The 22,040-nt window shown below is 40.2% G+C and overlaps 1 protein-coding gene across 1 annotated transcript in view; it reads right to left on the reverse strand.

Annotated features, from left to right (window-relative positions):
* Positions 1-22,040, reverse strand: part of LOC106504317 (uncharacterized) — a 38,321-nt gene that overhangs the window by 4,835 nt on the left and 11,446 nt on the right. The window contains exon 2 of the mRNA XM_013977423.3: positions 20,965-21,091. The gene's annotated coding sequence lies outside the window, so the exon portion shown is untranslated. The remainder of the gene's footprint in view (positions 1-20,964; positions 21,092-22,040) is intronic.

Below are 22,040 nucleotides of genomic sequence, written 5' to 3' on the forward strand. Positions count from 1 at the left end.
AAGTTAATCAGGTGGCAGAGATACCTTTGGGAAGCGAAACCTCACTTGTTCATTCATTCATCCATTCAACAGTTTTCCTGAGCACGTTTCATGTGTGCATTTGCCACCAGTATGTCTTCTTGGGTAAAGAGTCTCTTTAAATCTTTTGCCCAGTTTTTATTGGGTTGTTTTCTTATTATTGACTTTTGAGAGTTCATTATGTATTCTGGATACAACTCCTTTATTTACTGCAAGGAACAAATATTTCTTTCTAATCTATGGCTTGTTTCAAACAGGTCTTAATTTTGATGATGTCCAAGTTCTTTCTTTTTTTAAAATAAATTATGCTTTTGGTGTTGTATATAAGAAATACTGGAAACTAGTACAAATTGTAAATCAATTACACTCCAGTAAAATTTTTTAAAAAAAGAAATACTGCCATCCCATTGTCACAAAGAGTTTCTCCTTATATTTTCTTCTAGAAATTTTGCATTGCTATGTTTTGTTTTGTCTTTTGTCTTCTTAGGGCTGCACCCGTGGCATACGGAGGTTCCTAGGCTAGGGGTTCAGCTGGAGCTGTAGCCACCAGCCTATGCCAGAGCCGCAGCCACACCAGATCCAAGCTGCATCTGTGAACTAGACCACAGCTCACAGCAACGCCGGATCCTTAACCCACTAAGCAAGGCCAAGGATCGAACCCGCAACCTGGTGGTTCCTAGTCGGATTCGTTTCCGCTGTGCCACGACGGGAACTCCTGTCGTGCTGTTTTACACTTACGACTACATGATTTATTTTCAGTTAATTTTTGTATTTGATGCAAACAATCAAAATTCGTTTTTCTTTTTTTTGCATATGGATGTCCACTTGTTTCAGTACCATTTGTTTGTTTGTCTTTAAAGAGTACATTGTATTTACTTTAAAATTTTTTTGGCCACACCTGTGGATGTGGAGGTTCACAGAGATCCAACCTGTGTCACAGCCGCAACCTGGATCTTTAACCCTCAGCACCATTTGCTGAATAGACCATGTTTTTTCTTTTGGGTTGCCTTTGCACCCTTGTCAAAAATCAACTGACCGTATGTGTGTGGATCCATTACTGAGCTTTCTATTCTGTTGCATTGATCTACGTGTATATCTTTTCACCAATAACAGGCTGTCTGAGTACAGTTTCTTTAGAGTCTTGAAATCAAGTTTGTAAGTTTTCCATTCTTTTTTCAAAATTTGTTTTTGTCATTCTAACTCCTTTGCTTTCCCATGTAAATTTTAGAATCAGCTTGTCAACATTCCACAAAAATTCTTGCAGAAAGTTTGATTTGGATTGTGTTGAATCTATAGAATGATTTGGAGAAAACTGGCATCTTAAATGATATTGTTTTCCAATCCATGAACCAGTATTTCTTCCACATACAATTTCATTGACTTGTGTCATCACTGTTTTGTAGTTTTTAAGTGCATCTTGCATCTATTTCTTTGGATTTATAACTGTTTAATGTTTTTTTGTGCTACTGTAAATTATTTTTAAGAATTTCAACTATGGTTATTGCTAGTTTATAGAATTATCATTGATATTTTGTACATCAACATTGTATCTTGTGATTTTCCTAGAGTTATTCACTCTAGAAGCTCATTTGTAGCTTCTTTGAGATTTCCATATATACAATCATGTCATCTGTGAATAGAGACAGTTGTATTTCTTCCTGAACTATCAGTATGCCTTTTATTTCCTTTTCTTTTTTTCCTTTTTTTCCTTTTCAGGGCCTCATCTGTGGCAGGTGGAGGTTCCCAGGCTAGGGGTTGAATCAGAGCAGCAGCTGCCGGCCTATGCCACAGCCACAGCAGCGCCAGATCCCAGCCGCCTCTGTGACCTATGCCACAGCTCATGGCAACGTCAGATCCTTAATCCGCTGAGCAAGGGCCAGGGATCGAACCTGCATACTCATGGATACTAGTCAGATTTGTTTCCGCTGAGCCACAGCAAGAACTGCCTCTTCTCCTTGATTCATTATATTGAGCAGAACCACCAATATGACGGCGAACGGGAGTATGAGAGCTGACATCTATTCCTTATTCCTAAAATCGAGGGTAAAGCTTTCAGACTTTCACTATTACATACAACGATGGCTGTAGGATTTTTTGGTAGAGGACCTTTATCAGACTGAGCAAATTCTCTCTTTTCATAGTTTGATGAGAGATTTTTTTTTTTAATAAACAAATGTCGAATGTGGTGAAACGCTTTTGCCATGCTTATTGAGATAATATTTTTCTTCTTTAGTTTGTCAATATGGTAAATGATTTCACTGACTCATTTTTGAATGTTGAATGCACATGAATGAATGCTGAAAGCTCACTTGGGTTTTTTTCTTTGTTTGCAGTGCCTGCTGATGTTTCTTGTGGATCCCTGTAGTGCTCATGTTAGGATATATAGGACATGGAAGATGGAGGAATAGGAGGACTGCAGCTCACCTTCTCTCACAGAAACAACAAAATTACAACCAAATGCTGAACAACCTTCAACCAAATGGACTGGAAAATTTCAAAAAAGATCCTACTCCAGAAGACAAAGAGGAGGCCACATCACCATGGTAGGAGGGGCACTGCGTGATATAAGCAACCCCATACCCACCAGGTGGGCAGCCCAGAGACTGGAAAGCAACTGTATAACAGAGACTCACCTACAGGAGTGAGAGTTCTGAGCCCCACATTGGGTCCCCACGCCTGGAGATCTGGCACTGGGAGAAAGAGTCCCCAGAGTGTCTGGTGTTGAAGGCCAGTGGGGCTTGTGCACAGGAGCTCCACAGGACTCAGGGAGACAGAGACCCCATTCTGGAAAGGCGCACACAGGCTTTCAGGTGCACTGGGTCCCAGGGAAAAGCAGAGATTCCATAGGAATCTGGGTCAGACCTGACTTCAGTTCTTGGAGGATCTCCTAGGAATACAGGGGGTGACAGTGGCTTGTTGTGGGGGAAGACATTGGAGGCAAAGCTCCCAGGGATATTCATCAGTGTGTTTTCCCCTAGTGGGGGCCATTTTTGGGATAATCTGGCCCCACCCATCACTGCTGAGAAGCCCCAGGCCAAACAACAGTCCAGGTGGGATCACAGCCCCACCCATCAGTAAACAGGCTGCATAAAGACTCCCCAGGCACACAGCACCACCCACCAGAGGGATAAGAATCAGCTGCACCTACTAGTGGGCAGGCACTAGTTCCTCCCATCAGGAAGCCTACAGCAAGCCCCCATACCAACTTCAGCCACAAGGGGGAAAATCATCAGAAGTAAGAGAGGCTACAACTTTATTGTTTCCAAAAAGGAGACCACACCAAAAACCTATAAAGATGAAAAGGCAGAGAACTATAACTCAGATAAGGGAACAAGAAAAAAAAAAAAAAAACCCAGAAAAACAACCAAGTGATCTGGAGATTACCAGCCTCCAGAAAAAAGACTTTAGACTGATGATAGTGAAGATGAGGCGGGGACACTGGAAATAGACTGTAGGCAAAGTTTGATAATTTACAGGAAACACTGAGCAAAGAAATACAAGATTTAAAACTTAAGCAAGCAGAGATGCAAAATACAATAACTGAAATAAAAAATTCATTAAAAGCAACCAACAGCAGCATACAGGAGGCAGAAGAACAATAAGTGAAGTGGAGAACAGACTAGTGGAAATCACTGATGCAGAACAGGAAAGAGAAAAAAGATTGAAAACAAATGAAGAGAGTCTCAGAGAACTCTGGGACAATGTTAAACGCACCAACATCTGTATTATAGGGGCGCCAGAAGGAGAAGAGAGAAAGGGATGGAAAAAATATTTGAAGAGAAAATAGCCAAAAACTTCCTTAACATGGGAAAGGAACCACTCACTCAAATACAGGAAGCACAACGAGTACCATATAAAGTAAACTCAAGGAGGAACACCCTGAGACACATATTAATCAAACTGACCAAAATTAAAGACAAAGAGAAAATCTTGAAAGCAGCTAGGGAAAAGAAACAAGTAACATACAAGGGAACTCCAATAAGGTTATCGGCAGATTTTTCAGCAGAAACTCTGCAGGCCAAAAAGGAGTGGCACAATATACTTAAAATGATGAAAAGAAAAAAAAACCTCCAGCCAAGATTACTTTACCCAGCAAGGCTTTCATTCAGATTTGAAGGAGAAATCAAAAGCTTTAGGGACAAGAAAAAGCTAAGAGAATTCAGCCACGAAACAAGCTTTACAACAAATACTAAAGGAACTTCTCTAGGCAGAAAAGAAAGGGCCACAACCAGCAACAAAAATACTACAAATGAAAAGGCTCACCAGTAAAAGCATATACACAGTAAATGTAGGAAATCATCCATGCATACATGTGCTACCAAAATCAGAAATCATGAGAAGAGGAGGGTACAAATGCAGGATACTGATACTGGAGATGCACTTGCAATTAAGAGACCAACAACTTAAAACAATCTCATAGACTCCTATATCAAAACTTCAGCGTAACAGCAAACCAAAAATCTACAATAGATACACAAATAAGAAAAATCAACTCAAATACAACTCTGAAGATGGTCATCAAACCACAAGAGGAGAGGAGAAGGGAAGAAAAAAGAGCAACACTCATGTTACAACAGAAGAAAGAGTGGGGGAAAAACTGTAATTGCAATGTATACATGTAAGGATAACCTGACCCCCTTGCTGTACAGTGGGAAAATAAAAAATAATAATAATAAAAAAAAGAGCAACAAAAACAAATCCAAAATAGTTAATAAAATGGCAATAAGAACATACATATCAATAATTACCTTAAATGTAAATGGACTAAATGCCCCAACCAAAAGACACAGGCTCGCTGAATGGATACAAAAACAAGACCCATATATATATATGCTGTCTTCCAGAGCCCCACTTCACTTCTAGGGACACATACAAATTGAAAGTGAGAGGATGGAAGAAAATATTCCATGCAAACAGAAATCAAAAGAAAGCTGGAGTAGGAGTTCCCATTGTAGCTCAGCAGAAATGAATCTGGCTGGTATCCATGAGGATGCAGGTTCAATCCCTGGCCATATGCTAAGGGTGCAGCCCTACAAAAAAAAAAAAAAAAAAAGAGGGATTAAAAAAAATACCCTGGAGTATCAATACTCATACCAGACAAAATAGACCTTAAAATAAAGAATATTATAAGAGACAAAGAAGGACTTTACACAATGATCAAATGATCAATCCAAGAAGAAGATATGGCAATTGTAAATATATATGCACCCAACATAGGATCGCCTCAATAAATAAGGCAATTACTAACAACCTTAAAAGGAGAAATTGACAATAACACAATAATAGTGGGGGACTTTAACACCCCACTTCCAGCAATGGACAGATCATCCAGACAGGAAATCAACAAGGAAACACAGGCCCTAAATGAAACATTAGACCAGATGGATTTAATAGATATTTATAGGACATTCCATCCGCAAGCAGCAGAACACACATTCTTCTCAAGTGCACATGGAACATTCCCTAGGATAGATCACATTGTGGACCACAAATCAAGCTTTGGTAAATTTATGAAAATTGAAATCATATCAAGCATCTTTTCTGACTACAATGCTTTATAGCTGGAAATCGACAGCAAGAAAAAAAACTGCAAAAAACACTAACATGTGGAGACTACATAACATGCTACTAAACAACCAAAGGATCACTGAAGAAATCAAAGAGGAAATTAAAAAATACCTAGAAGCAAATGACAAAGATACAACACTCCAAAACCTATGGGATGCAGCAAAAGCAGTTCTAAGAGGGAAGTTTATAGCAATACAAGCCTACCTCAGGAAACAAGAAAAAGCCCAAATAAACAACCTAACTTTACATCTAAAGCAGCTAGAGAGACAGGAAAAGACAAGACCCAAAGTTAGCAGAAGGAAAGAAATCATAAAGATCTGAGCAGAAATCAATGAAATAGAAATGAAGAAAATCATAGAAAAGATCAATGAATCAAAAAGCTGGTTCTTTGAAAAGATTAATAAAATTGATAAACCCTCAGCCAGACTCATCAAGAAAAAAAGAGAGAGGACTCAAATCAATAAAATTAGAAATGAAAAAAGACAAGTTACAACAGACATCACAGAAATACAAAGGATCACAAGAGACTACTACATGCAACTATAAGCCAATAAAATGGAAAACCTAGAAGAAATGGACAAATTCTTAGAGAAGTACAATCTTCGAAGACTAAACCAAGATGAAATAGAAAAGATGAATGGAACAATCACAAGAACTGAAATTGAAACTGATTAAAAAAATTCCAACAAACAAAAGTCCAGGACCAGATGGCTTCAAAGGCAAATTCTACCAAACATTTAGAGAAGAGCTAACACCTATCCTTCTGAAACTATTCCAAAAAATTACAGAGGAAGAAACTTTCCCAAACTCATTCTATGAGGCCACCATCACCCTGATACCAAAACCAGACAAAGATACCACAAAAAAGAAAATTACAGTCCAATATCACTGATGAACATAGATGCAAAAATCCTCAACAAAATAATACCAAACTGAATCCAACAGTACGTTAAAAGGATTGTACATCACAATTAAGTGGGATTTATCCCACAGATGTAAGGATTCTTCAATATATACAAATCAGTCAGTATGATACACCACATTAACAAACTGAAGAATAAAAACCATATGATCCTGAGACGGGATTAAGATGGTGGAATAGAAGGACTGGAGCTCAACTTCTCTCCTAAAAACAACAAAAATTCACAACTAAAGACTGAGCAATCTCCACTCAAATGGACCGGAAACCCATACCCTACTCCAGAAGAAAAAGAGGAGGCCACATCAAGAGGTAGGAGGGGTGATTTCATGATATAAACAACCCCATTCCTCCCAGGTGCGAAGCTCCACAGACTGAAAACTAAATGGCTCACAGAGACTCACCTACAGGAGTGAGAGTTCTGAGTCCCACATCAAACCCTCACGTGCTGGGAACTGGCACTGGGAGAAAGAGACCCTGGAGCATCTGGCATTGAAGGCCAGTGGGCTTGTGCACAGGAGTTCCACAGGACTGGGGGAAACGGAGACCCCATTCTTAAACAGCACACACAGACTTTCACGTGGACTAGGTCCCAGGGCAGAGCAAGGTCTCTACAGGAACCTAGGTCAAACCTGACTGCAGTTCTTGGAGGACATCCTGGGAAAACAGGGGTGAATGTGGCTTGTTGTGAGGGAAGGACATTGAAGGCAAAGCTCTCAGGAATATTCAGCATCAGTGCCTTTCTCTGGAGGTGGCCATTTTGGGAAAATCTGGCCCCACCTGTCAGTCAACTGCTGAGAAGCCCCAGGGCAAACAACAATCCAGGTGGGATCACAGCCCCACCCCTCAGTAAACAGGCTGCCTAAAGACCCCTCAGGCACACAGTCACCTCTAATCCCATCCAGAGACTAAGCCCCACCCAACAGAGGGATTAGAATCAGCTCCACCTACCAGTGGGCAGGCATCAGCCCCTCCCATCAGGAAGCCTACAGCAAGCCCCCCATACCGACTTCAGCCACAAGGGGGGCAGACACCAGCTCTATTATCTATAAAAAGGTCACCACACCAAAAACCTATAAAAATGAAAAGACAGAGAACTATAACTCAGATGAGGGAGAAAGGAAAAACCTCAGAAAATCAGCTAAGCAATGAGGAGATTCTCAGCCTCCAGGAAAAAGACTTTAGACTGTCGATGCTGAAGCTGAGGCAAGACATTGGAAATAAACTGAAGGCAAAGATGGATAACTTACAGGAAACACTGACCAAAGAGATACAAGATATAAAACTTAAACAAGAAGAGATGAAAAATACAATAATGGAAATAAAAAACTCACTAGAGGCAGCTAACAGCAGAATACAGGAGGCAGAAGAACGAATAAACGAGGTGGAGGACAGATTAGAAGAAATTATGGATGCAGAACAGAAAAGAGAAAAAAAGATTGAGAAGAAATGAAGAGAGTCTCAGAGAACTCTGGGACAATGTTAAATGCACCAACATCTATATTTATAGGGGTGCTAGAAGGAGAAGAGAGAGAGAAGGGGACAGAAAAAATATTCCAAGAGATAATAGCCGAAAATTTCCCTAACATGGGAAAGGAACCACTCACTCAAATCCAGGAAGCACAACGAGTAACATATAAAATAAACCCAAGGAGGAATACACAGAGACACATATTAATCAAACTGACCAAAATTAAAGACAAAGAGAAAATCTTGAAAGCAGCTAGGGAAAAGAAACAAGTAACATACAAGGGAACTCCAATAAGGTTATCGGCAGATTTTTCAGCAGAAACTCTGCAGGCCAAAAAGGAGTGGCACAATATACTTAAAATGATGAAAGGAAAAAAAAGCCTCCAGCCAAGATTACTTTACCCAGCAAGGTTCTCATTCAGATTTGAAGGAGAAATAAAAACCTCAGATAAGCAAAAGCTGAGAGAATTCAGCAACACTAAACCAGCCTTACAACAAAGACTAAAGGAGCTTCTCTAGGCAGGAAAGAAAAGATCAGCAACAGGAAACAAAAATTCCACAAATGACAAGGCTCACCAGTAAAGGTATATATACAGTAAAGATACGAAATCATCCATGCACAATTATGCCACCAAAATCCAAAATCATGAGAAGAGGTGGGTCCAAATGTGGGACACCGGAGATGAACTCGCAATTAAGAGAACAACAACTGAAAACAATCTCATATACATACAGATTCTTACATCAAAACTTCAGAATAACCGCAAACCAAAAATCTACAATTGAGACACAAACAAGGAATCTCTGGAGAAGAAATATATCTCATAGTAAATAAGTGCATAATCCACCATGAAGGGGGTCATTTGACATGATTCTTGGAATGCTGAAGTCTTCTTAGATCTGATTCTGATTTCCTCTCCATCAAAGAACTTATGATAAGTATAATTAAATAATGCCACTGTACAATTAAATAATACAGTTCTACAATTGTATTATTAATAACCATTTCTCTCCATGGTACGATGTAAGGTCTATAATGTCTTGTTTATCACATCACCTAGAATGGTGTAATGCCTATACTGAAGAATCAATAAGATGTAACAAATTGTGAGGACATATTTATATAGTTACACTGTTTTTTAACCAATTTATGCATTTTACATTTTACTTATTTTCAAAGGGTATATTATTTTTGTTATTCTTACCAGTGAAGTTATTCTTTTTATTATGCTATATAAAATATTTAATGGTATATAAGGCTTTCTTCTTTATAAATTTTAGTTGCACAATATAACAATTTTAATATAATGCTAATTTTTAAAGAAAAATTGAAATGTAATAGATAAAACTAAGTAGTAAAGATGAAAGCCATAAAATTGGGATAAAGTATAGAATAGATTTCCTATTTGTCTCAGCATATTTTCCATTCTACTTCTCCAGTGGGAGTCACTTAATCTGTTTCTTAAGTCCATGATATAATAATCTGTGTGAATGTAATTGTGTGTAAATATATGTATTTTATTCTGTACAAAATAAAAATAAATTTCAGAATTAAAAAAATAAAATAAATAAAATAAATGCATTGCATTATTCAGTGATGATTTCTGTTGTAGGATATACTTCTTAAATGAGAATTAATGAAAAAAAAATATGATCCTCTCAATAAATGCAGAAAAAGCCTTTGACAAAATCCAACATCCATTTCTGATAAAAACTTTTCAGAAAGTGGGCATAGAGAAATCTACCTCAACTTAATAAAGGCCATATATGACAAACCCTGAGCTAACATCATTCTCAATGGTGAAAAGCTGAAAGAATTCCCACTGAGATCGGGAACAAGACAAGGATGTCCGCTCTTGCCACTACAATTCAACATAGTTTTGGAAGTCCTATCCATGGCAAAAAGAGAGGAAAAAGAAACCAAAGGAACCCAAATTGGAAAGGAAGAAGTAAAACCATCACTATTTGCAGATGACATGATACTATACCTAGAAAATCCTAAAGACACTACCAGAAAACTGTTAGATCTCATCAATGAATTTGGCAAAGTCTCAGGATACAAAATTAATACACAGAAATGGACTACATTTGTATATACTAACAACGAAAGATCAGGCAGAGAAATTAGGGAGGAGTTCCTGTCGTGGCACAGCAGAAATGAATCCAACTAGGAACCAAGAGGTTGCAGGTTTAATCCCTGGCCTCGCTCTGTGGGTTAAGGATCCAGCGTTGCTGTGAGCTCTGGAATAGGTCTCAGATGTGGCTTGGACCTGGTGTTGCTATGGCTCTGGCATAGGCTGGCAGCTACAGCTCTGACTGGACCCCTAACCTGGGAACCTCCATATGGCGTGGGTGTGGCCCTAAAAGGACAAAAGACAAAAAAAAAAAAAAAAAAAGAAAGAAAAAAAAAAGAGAGAGAGAGAGAGAGAGAAATTAGGGAAATGATCCCATTTACCATCACATCAAAAAGAATAAAATACTTAGGAATTAACCTACCTAAAGACACAAAAGAACTGGACTCTGGAAACTATAAGAGGCTGATGAAAGAAATCAAAGATGACACAAACAGATGGAAAGACATAACATGCTCTTGCACTGGAAGAGTCAAGATTATCAAAATGACTATACTACCCAAGGCAATCTACAGATTCATGGTAATCCCTATTAAATTACCAAGGATATTTTTACAGAACTAGAATAAAATATTTTAAAGTCTGTTTGGAAGCTCAAAAGACCCAGACTAGCCAAAGCTATCTTGAGAAAGAAAAATGGAGCTGGAGGAATCAGAATCCCTGACTTCAGACTATACTTCAAAGCTACAGTCATCCAAACAGTATGGTACTGGCACAACGATAGAAATATAAATCAATGGAACAGGATAGAAAGCCCAGAATTAAACCCACGCACCTACAGTCAACTAACCTATGACAAAGGAGGCAAGAATATACAGTGGAGAAAAGACAGTCCATTCAATAAGTGATTCTGGGAAAACTGGACAGCCACATGTAAGAGAATGAAATTAGAATGCTTCTTAACATCATACACAAGAATAAACTCAAAATGGATTAAAGACCTAAATATAAGACCAGATACTATAAATCTCTTAGAGGAAAATATAGGCCAAACACACTCTGACATAAACCACAGCAATATCTTCTTAGATCCACCTCCTAGAGTAATGACAATAAAAACAAAAATAAACAAATGGGACTTAATTAAACTTAAAAGTTTCTGCAGAGCAAAGGAACCCTAAACAAAATGAAAAGACAACCACAGAATGGGAGAAAATATGTGGAAATGAAGCGACTGACAAGGGACTAATCTCCAAAATTTATAAACACCTCCTACAGCTCAGTACCAAAAAAACGAACAACCCAATCAAAAAATAGGAAGAAGATCTAAACAGACAATTCTCCAAAGAAGACATAGAGATGGCCAAAAAAACACATGACAAGATGTTCAATATCATTAATTATTAGAGAAAGGCAAATCAAAACCACTATGAGGTACCACCTTACATGGGCCAGAATGGCCATCATCAAAAAGTCTACAAACAATAAATGATAGAGAGGGTGTGGAGAAAAGAGAACCCTATTACACTGTTGGTGGGATGTAAACTGGTGCAACCACTGTGGAAAACCATATGGCGATTCCTCAGAAAACTAGAAATAGAACTAACATTTGATCCAGCAATCCCACTCCTGGGCATCTATCCAGAGAAAACCGTGACTCGAAAAGATACATGTACTCCAATGTTCACTGCGAAGATATGGAAACCTAAATGTCCATCGTCAGAGTGGATAAAGAAGATGTGGTACATGTACACAATGGAATATTACTCAGCCATTAAAAGGAAAGAAATAATGGCATTTGCAGCAATATGGATAGACCTAGAAATTGTTATTCTAAGTGAAGTTAGACAGTGAGACACCAACATCATATGCTATCACTTACATGTGGAATCTAAAAAAAGATCACAATGAACTTTGTTGCATAACAGATACTGACTTACAGAGTTTGAAAAACTTATGGTTTCCAAAGGAGACAGGTTGGGGGTTGGGGGGATGGGCTGGGGTTTGGGGATGGAAATGCTATAAAATCGGGTCATGATGATCACTGTACAACTATAAATGTAATAAAATTCATTGAGTAATTTAAAAAACAAAAACAAAAAAAGAAAGCTCACTTGGTAATGATGTATTATCATTCCTATATATTGTTGAATTCCATCTGCTGGTATTGTTAGAACTTTATTGTTTCTGTGCTCTTGAAAGTTGTTACTCTGTTTTCTTACAGTGTCTTTACTTGGTTTAGGCATCAGGGTAAAGCTGGTTTCAATAAATGAGTTTGAAAGAACTCCCTCCTCTTTTCTGGGGAAATTTGTGTAGAAATGGTACTTTTTCTTCTTCAAAAGATTTTCTGATACATACCATTTAACTTTTCTGAACCAGAAGTTTTCTTTGTTAGAAAAACTTAAAATATGAATTCAATTTCTTTAATAGACATAAGATCATTCAGGTTATACATTTCATATTGAATGAGCTTTGGTAATATTTGTCTTTCAAAAATGTATTTTATGTAAATTTTTAAGATCTGTGGCATAATGTCATACATTGTATTTTCCTTATTGTCCTTTAAATGTCTGCAGGATCTGTAGTGATGTTCCCTCTCTCATTCCTAATATTGGTAATTTGAACCCTCTCATATCCATGGTCAGTCTGGCTGGAGGTTTATCAATGTTATTGATCTTTCCACTGAATAAGCTTTTGGTTTCATTGTTTTCCTGTTTTCAGTTTCACTGATTTCTGCTCTTCCTTTGTTGTTTCCCTTCTCTTATTTTGGGTTAGTTTACTTTTCTTATTTCAATGTCTTAAGGTAGAAACAAACCATTGACTTAAGATTTTCTTCTTCTCTGACAGAGGCATATAATGCTACAATTTTTCCTCTAAGCATTGCTTTCCCTACATTCCACACATTTTGATATGTTGTGATTTCACTTTTATTCAATTCAAAATATTTTCTACTTTTTCTGTGATCCTCTTTTACCCATGTATAATTTAATAATTTTTCATTTCCAAAGACTTGGGATTTTTCCAGATAGCGCTTTGTTACAGTTTTAGAGTTTAATTCTGTTAAGGTAACAAATCTACTTTGTATGGTTTTAATTCTTTTAAATGCGTGGAAGCATTTCAAAGTATGAATCTATGCATTTATCCCAGATTGTGAGCTATCCTGGTAAATCCTCCATGTGTTTTTAAATAATGTGTATTCTGCCGTTATTGGGTAGAATGCTGGTTTCACACAACGTCAGCTCAATCAAGTTAGGTCTTTTATACACTTTGGTTGCCTGAATTCTTTTTTAAGTTGAAGTATAGTTACACATATAATTTACAATATTGTGCTAGTTTCAGGTGTATAGCATAGTGTGATATTCTATTTTTTTAAAAATATATATTTTGGCGTTCCCGTCGTGGTGCAGTGGTTAACGAATCCGACTAGGAATCATGAGGTTGCGGGTTCAATTCCTGGCCTTGCTCAGTGGGTTGAGGATCTGGCGTTGCTGGAGCTGTGGTGTGGGTTGCAGACGTGGCTTGGACCCCGAGTTGCTGTGGCTCTGGTGTAGGCTGGCAGCTACAGCTCCAATTAGACCCCTAGCCTGGGAACCTCCATATGCTGTGGGAGCAGCTCAAGAAAAAAAGGCAAAAAGACACACACACAATATATATATATATATATATTATTATTATTATATTGGAGTTCCCTTACAGCACAGTAGGTTAAGGACCTGTTGTCACTACAGCAGCTCAGGTTGCTGCTCTGGCATGGGTTTGATCCCTGATCCAGGAACGTCCCTATGCTGTGGGCATGGCCAAAAAGAATGATATTCCAGGAGTTCCCGTCGTGGCGCAGTGGTTAACGAATCCGACTAGGAACCATGAGGTCGCGGGTTCGGTCCCTGCCCTTGCTCAGTGGGTTAACAATCCGATGTTGTCGTGAGCTGTGGTGTAGGTTGCAGATGCGGCTCGGATCCCACGTTGCTGTGGCTCTGGTGTAGGCCGGTGGCTACAGCTCCGATTCAACCCCTAGCCTGGGAACCTCCATGTGCCGTGGGAGCGGCCCAAGAAATAGCAACAACAACAACAAAAAAAGACAAAAGACAAAAGACAAAAAAAAAAAAAAGAATGATATTCCATTAATAGGTTATTACAAGATATGGAAGAAGTTCTCCAGGCTATGTAGTAAGTCCTTGTTACTTACCGGTTCTATGCATAGTAGTTTGTATCTGTAAATTCCACACTCCTAATTTGTCCTCTCTTCCTCTCTCTCCCCTTTGGCAACCATAAATTTGTTTTCTATGTCTGTGAGTCTATTTTGTATATAGATTCACTTGTATTATTGTTTAGATTCCACATATAAGCGATATCATACAGTGCTTGTCTTTCTCTGTCTAACTTTCTTCAGGTTGCCCTAATCTCTAATTGATCAGTCTATCTTCACATAATATACTGTGTTTTATACAGTACAAGAGTGTATAGTTCTACTTTCCTACTTCTATTTTATGTGCTATTGTTGGTATACATTTTTCTTTTGTATATATGCCATGATTCTACGATTCTACCATTCATTGCTATTTTTTGCTTGAGATAATCAGTCATCTTTTAGAGCAATTAACAAATATCTTTTATACCTCACTTTCAGTTTAACTATTTCTGGAGATCTTCATCTCTTTGTGTGGATCCAACTTTCTGTCTAGCATCATAGTCCTCGGCCTGTAGAATTTGCTTGGATTTATTTTCTTGTGGTATAGGTCTTCTTCTTGTTCAATTTCTGTTCTGTGGCAGAAGTAATCATGTGCCAGTTCTGAGTCTAGAGCCCTTAAGGGGACTTGGAGCTTCTGTTTCCAGCTACTGATTTTGTGCAAACACACAACGCATTCCTCCATCTTTCTCCACAGCCCAGCAACAGGCACCATAGGCAGAACTGAACTAACTCCAGTAGGATCCCAGGTGGGGGCGACAGGAGAGGCTTATTGACCGTCCGCGTTAACTGCCAACCATCTCTTTGCTGGTCCCTTTAAAACACCCAGGTTACCTCTGAATTGGTAGTGGCCATGGTCCCTGGGAACCCTGTACCATTCACCTCAAAAGCCTGCTTGTGACCTAAAGCATCCTTGGGCTTTGCTGAGGCCAGGCAACTTGCCAGCTCCACCTTGGCAGGAGAGCCTCCATTCCCAAGATAAGCAGTTTTGCGTCTGATTACAAGCTGATCACAACCCTGGATTGTTCTTGGTGAGCGATGACAGCTATCGCTGCAGGAGGTGGTCAGGCCCTCTGCTTGGTGGCAGGCCCGCTGAGATTCCTTTCAGGTCTGTTACACTGAGAAAAGCAGCTCTTCTTTCCAGGACTTGAAAGGACCACTTCACTTTACATCTTTATGAGAGAAAGCGGTTTCTCTGGGTTTTCAAGGTTAGGCGAAAAGAGCAAGCTGAGCACTGAGGTTTCATTTCCGTTTTGTGGCCCATCAGCAGCACGGGGTCAGGCCCTGGCTGCCCCCCCCCCCCACCCCCTGCCCCAAGCCGAGGCGCTCCCCTTCCCACCTCCTCACACTCAGCAGCTAGTGCGTTCTCGGAAGAAACAAATAGGTGTTGACATTACACAAAACAACATCTAAGTAGAGAAATAAATCTGTGCACTTCTTCCCTGCAAATCACATGGGACAATGAATTTAAAAGCCAGAGGCGGAGTTCCCGTTGTGGTGCAGCAGAAATGAATCCAACTAGCATCCGTGAGGACATGGGTTCAATCCCCGGCTTCGCTCAGTGGGTGAAGGATCTGGTGTGCCACAAACTGCAGTGTAGGTTGCAGACATGGCTCAGATCCCACATTGCTGTGGCTGTGGTGTAGGCCGGCAGCTGCAGCTCTGATTTGACCCCTAGCCTGGGAACTTCCTTCCATATGCTGTGGGTGCGACCCTAAAAAACAAAATCAAAACAAAACAAAAAAGCCAGAAGCAAAATATTTTAATTATCCACACTAGCAGTTCTTATCACCAAGGAAGAAAGCTGAGTTAACCAATATAGCTTGGAAGGTATAACGGTAACTTCAAAATCAATGTTATATTATTTCCAGTGACTTATTATTGCATTTGTAGCATGTGGTAGTTACGAGGACTATCCATCAAACATTCCTAGTTTTTCTCCAGATGTGCAGTACAATTATATTTCCAGAACAGTACAAGTTGGGTGTGGCCATGTGATTGGCTTTAGTTAAGAAAATGTGAGTGAAGGAGTTCCCGCCATGGCGCAGTGGTTAACGAATCCGACTAGGAACCGTGAGGTTGCGGGTTCGGTCCCTGCCCTTGCTCAGTGGGTTAACCATCCGGCGTTGCCGTGAGCGGTGGTGTAGGTTGCAGATGCGGCTCGGATCCCACGTTGCTGTGGCTCTGGCGTAGGCCGGTGGCTACAGCTCCTATTCGACCCCTAGCCTGGGAACCTCCATATGCCGCGGGAGTGGCCCAAGAAATAGCTAAAAAAAAAAAAAAAAAAAAAGAAAAAGAAAATGTGACTGAAGGAAAGAGAAGCCACCTCCAGACACGCTCAGAGAGCCAAGGCATGATTGTCTATGCTCGTCATGCCCTCTGCCAGGGTGACTGGTAAATTTCCAGGTTAATGACAATTCCCCTAATAATGACAACACCCAGCAGAGCCCCCAGACAGCTATGTGGTGGACATGAAACATGAACTAGAAATAACCCTTTGTGGGAGTTCCCATTGTGGTTTAGTGGAAATGAATCTGACTAATAACCATGAGGTTGCGGGTTCAATCCCTGGCCTCGCTCAGTGGATTGAGGATCTAGTGTTGCCATGAGCTGTGGTGTAGGTCACAGGCTCGGCTCAGATCCTGCATTGATGTGGCTGTGGTGTAGGCTGGTAGCTGTAGCTCCGATTCGACCCCTAGCCTGGGAACCTCCACATGCTGTGAGTGTGGCCCTAAGAAGCAAAAAAAAGTAGGGAAAAAAAAAAAAAAAAGAACCCTTTGCTGTTTAAGTTACTAAAACTGAGATTGTTTCCTGAGCATTACCTACCTTTGCTTGACTGATGCATGGGGTGTCTTAAAAGCTTCTGGGGACTAAAAAAATGGCCTCCAGGAGTTCCTGCTGTGGTGCAGTGGGCTAAGAATCCAACTGCAGCAGCCTGGGTCACTGCAGAGGTAGAGATTCAATCCCTGGCCTGGCACAGTGGGTTAAAGGATCTGGCATAGTGCCACAGCTGGTTATAGCTGAAGCTTGGAGCCAGTCCTTGGCCTGGGAGTTTCCATGTGCCATGGATGTGGCCAAAAAGCCCCCCCAAAACCCGAAAACCCTCAGATAACCTTTTAGATAATCTCAGAAAAGATTTTGCCTTGATGAGTGTGATAAAACACTGACCCCCTACAAATTTAAGGGACTATGATAATTTTGCTCGGCTTTCTAAAAAGGCTCACTTTCTAATGTTCTGGAAGCTTACATAATATATAGTATAAACACTATATTTCAATACATGTGTATACATACATATTTATGTATCACCCTACAGTACGTTTTTTTTTTTCTTTTTTCCAAGAACATTTATTGTCTTTTTAGGCCCGCACCCATGGCACATGAAGGTTCCCAGGCTAGGGGTGGAATTGGAGCTGCAGTCACTGGCCTAAACCACGGCCACAGCAATGCCAGATCCTTAACCTACTGAGCGAGGCCAGGGATCAAACCTGCATGGTCATGGGTACTAGTCAGATTTGTCTCTGCTTTTCACATTGTAAAAATTTTGGTTCTTTGCCTCTCTTATGCCCACATTCTAAGACTAGCCCTTTTTAGATATATCTGCTATAAGAACCTGATAAAAACAACAGGCAAATCTATCATTCAACGAAAGCTTCTGATATGCCTCACTGTACGAAATTTACATTTTAGCACCCCCTGCTGGACAAATTGCAATCACCTCTGATAAATACAAGTGATTCCTGCCAATGTGATCTTTTTACCTGTGCTTTTCAAATACAGGCTCTGGAGAACATATGATTTCTACTCTGTACTAAAAGAAGGTTCTCCTTTAAACAAATACCTTTGACAAACTATCCAGTTATCAGTGGTATCTGTCTCCTGCAGACCCTGGCTAGGGGTTGAATCAGAGCTGTAGCTGCCAGGCCATGCCACAGACACAGCAATGGCATAGCCAAAAAAACAAACAAAAAACTACAGATACACACGCATTCATAAATGCGTGCATAATTTACACGTTCATGATGTAAAAACATCAATGAAAATCAGAAATTTGCAATATGTAGTTTTTCCATTTACCTCGCAATGCGTCTTGGTGTGGCCCCTCTGGGTTCATCCTCTCTGGTTCTCTGGGTCCTTGTCTCACGAAAAGGGATTTAGGCTAGATCCATACATATCAAACTTTTTGTTTGCAACCCACAGTAAGAAATATATTTTAGAAAAAAATATATATTTTAGGTTGTGATTCTGTACATCTATAAATAAAATTTTCGTAAATGAGACACTACCTTTACTGTGACATGTACTCTCAAATTTCTTTTTCTATTGCGAACCATCTAAAAAAATGCTTTTCACAATTCATGAATGCATGATGACCTGATGCTTGAAAAAAAATCTGAACTTAAGGACTCTTTCAGCTTTCTTTCTGTCTTGTTATTTTCCACTACTGTTCATCAAGAAAATACCATAATACTGAGCTGCATTTAGGCTTCTAAGGCATGCATTTGTCTTAGTAGGCTGGATGGCAGAAAAGCCTTGCTGTGTCTTCCAGGGCTATTTATATTATAGGTCCTAGTTACTGCATTTCTCCCCAACCTCCAACACGTTTGACTCTTGGAATGTTAAGAGGGTCAATGGAAGTGTTTTTTCCCCTTGTAACCACTCACCTATCACTTAAGCAGGCAGAATAAGCATAGAGGTTAAGAGTGTACACTCAAGGCTGTCTGGGTTGGCATCCTGGTTATCCCACTACTAGCTATGTTAACTTTGGTCTGGTGACTTAACCTCTTGTGCCTCGGTTTCCTCATCTATAAAATGGGGAAAATAATAGTTCCTACCTAATAGAATTGACGTGAAGATTAGCCTTAACATAGTAGGCAAGAATAAGAACAGCACATTAATTATTGTCGGCCAGACTTCAATTAAGTGACAATGTAACATTTGAGCCTAATTTACATTTTCCTGATGATGCAGGAAAGGACTGTATTGATAAGTACTTTTACAACAGTGGCTTTTGCAGTTCCCATCCTGGCTCAGTGGAAGCGAATCTGACTAGCAATCCATGAGGACGCAGGTTCGATCCCTGACCTCGCTCAGTGTATCTGGCATTGCCGTGAGCTGTGATGTAGGTCGCAGACATGGTTTGGATCCAGCATTGCTGTGGCTGTGGCATAACCCAGCAGCTACAGCTCGGATTCAATCCCTAGCCTGGGAACCTCCATATGCTGCAGGTGCGGACCTTAAAAAAAAACAAAATAAAAGTAAACAGTTGTTTTAAAGAAGTGGCTTGAGCTGCAATATTAAGTCCAATAAAAATGTCTTTAGTAATCTCCAAATGCAATTTTCCCCAATCCTGATTCAAACAGACCTGCAATAACTTAGTTATTCAACTGATTAACATCCTAAAACTTTACAGGGGGGAAAAAAGATTCTAACAGAAATTAAAATTCTGTACTGAAAATAAAGATCAAGAAAAACACCACATTTCTCTGGAAATGTAAGAATCAGGGCTTGCTTTATCGTCCCAAAGGAAGAATGTAGACTCCATTTTGCATATCACCAAGGAAAACATGACCTGATTTAGGAATTTCTTTTCTCTTAGAGCCCTTTCCCCCTTTCTTTGCTGGTACCCAATTTTTTGGTAGACAGAAGTGGTTATGATACTTTAGAAATAAGATAGATTGAGCTGTTCCAGGGAAGAAACATGGCGTCAGTTATGGACTAAATGGCTGTGGTCCATATGCTGAAACTCCCAATACGATGGCACTAGGAGGAGGGGCCTTTGGAAGGGAAGTCGGTCCCGAGGATAGAGCCCTGAGCAATGGGACCAGGGCCCCTGAAAAGGAGGTCCCCAGGGAGCGCTTTCTCTTTCTGCTATTTGAGGACAAAGCAAGAACCAGTTTCTTCACCAGACACTAAATCTGCGGGTGACTTGACCCAACCTCCAGAACTGTGGGAAGCAAATATTTATTGTTTAAGCCACTCCGTCTACGGTATTTTTGTTACGGCAGCCTAAACAAAGACAACAGCCATTATAAATGTTCAACCTATTAAACTGTAAAGATTGGAGTTCCTGCCGTGGCACAGTAGGTTAAGGATCCGACTGCAGTGGTTGCAGAGGTACGGGTTCGATCCCTGGCCCAGGAACTTCCATTTGCGGCCGGTACAGCCATTAAAAAAAAAAACAAAAAAAAAAACAAAAAACCACAACCAGTATAGCTGTCTCTTACAGTTCTAAATTGTTTAGTCTTTTTTCATAAAAAAAAAAAATTAACCCAAACAGCTACAATGCAAAAGTTTAGATATATGATCTGAAACCAAATATTTCACCTGTCATGGAAACCATTAGGCCAAGAAGGGAAATGAGTACCAGCCACTGTACTTTCTTGCTCATGACAAGTCATTGCTCTCTGTGTACATAAAAGCCCACTACTGCAGCCAGCTGTCTGAGTTGGCCCAGGGAAACTGGTATGTGTTCAGTGCCTAACTATAATTTAACTAAACCATTTCTAAGACTGGAACCATATTTATGCAGATTTCCATGAAGCCAGGATGCGAACAGGGGGCAGCGTAGTTGGAACAGACGTTTTTTTCCGAATAAGGTCTACAAGGAAAAGTTGGACTCTTTCCTTCCCCTGGTGGCTCCCCCGTTAGTCACACAACGTGCCCTTCTTAGTGATGTCCCTGGAGCCCATCCTTCCCTTTCCAGCCCCCTCCCCTCCCCCTGCCCTTACCTTTGACTTCATTAGCCCACGTCCACATCCTTGCAGGTAACTTGAGGTCGCTGCATCCTCAAGGTCACCTTGAGACTTGTAAGTGAAGTAAAATTTCTCCTCTACTCTCCTGGGTCTCCAGCTGGGCCTAAGAATTAAGCCGACATGAGGCAGATTAACAGGAGAAAATCGTACAAATCTTATTTCATAATTTTTGCTTGTACGTGGGAGCCTTCACAAGAATAATGAAGACCCAAAGAAGCAGTGAGGATCCAAGGTGGACAGAGGGTAATGAATTGCGAAGACGTGACAAGACAGCGGGGTCTGGGGTAGGGCAGTTAATTGAGGGGCCGCGGCCGGGAAGACAGGGGTTATTTCAGCAGGGTTTGCTGGCACAGATTTCTCTTGGCTGTGACTCCGCATGTCTAGTGATGAGATGTCTCCTTTCCTCCTGGTACTGAGAGGGCACCTATCACAGGAGACTTTTATCTCCTGCTTTCAGGAAGAAAAGGGAAGGTCAGAATGACATTTTTTATACATGCTTTTTCTCAAGTGCCTTTAAATCAAAATAGCAATATGCCAAAGTGGCATCTTTTAGGATGACATGTCTGGAGCCACCATAAGACCTAAGGTCTTTCCAACCTATCTTCAGCTCCACTGCTGGGTCTCATCTTTTTTTTTTTTTTTTTCCCAAGTCTACTCTCCTCCTCACCTCCACGCATTTATTTATTTGGAAGCAATTACTGAGAGATGCACATGTTAGTACCCACCTGCAGGGAACACAACACAGTTTGGTGGGAGATACAAAGAAAAACATTGCTAAATACGGACCGACGTATATTCATAACCAGTGTGAGAACAGGATCTAGGATGCCATAACAGAGACACCCCTTGCGCAGAGATTTCACAGAAGCCATATGCTTGGGGAGTTTTAAGGAATGAGCTTGTCAGGAAGACTGTTTTTCAACAAAGGCGTACCACACTCAAAGTCAGAAAAAAAAAAAGTGGAGTTCCCGCTGTGGCCCATCGGATTAAGAACCTGACTAGTATCCACGAGGATGTGGGTCCGATCTCTGGCCTCACTCGGTGGGTTAAGG

This window comes from Sus scrofa, chromosome 7, assembly GCF_054392235.1.
Source record: "Sus scrofa isolate SSC_HxYL_T2T_F1_AM1 chromosome 7, Sscrofa_HxYL_maternal_Yorkshire_Landrace_v2.0, whole genome shotgun sequence".
Classification (NCBI taxonomy): Eukaryota; Metazoa; Chordata; class Mammalia; order Artiodactyla; family Suidae; genus Sus; species Sus scrofa.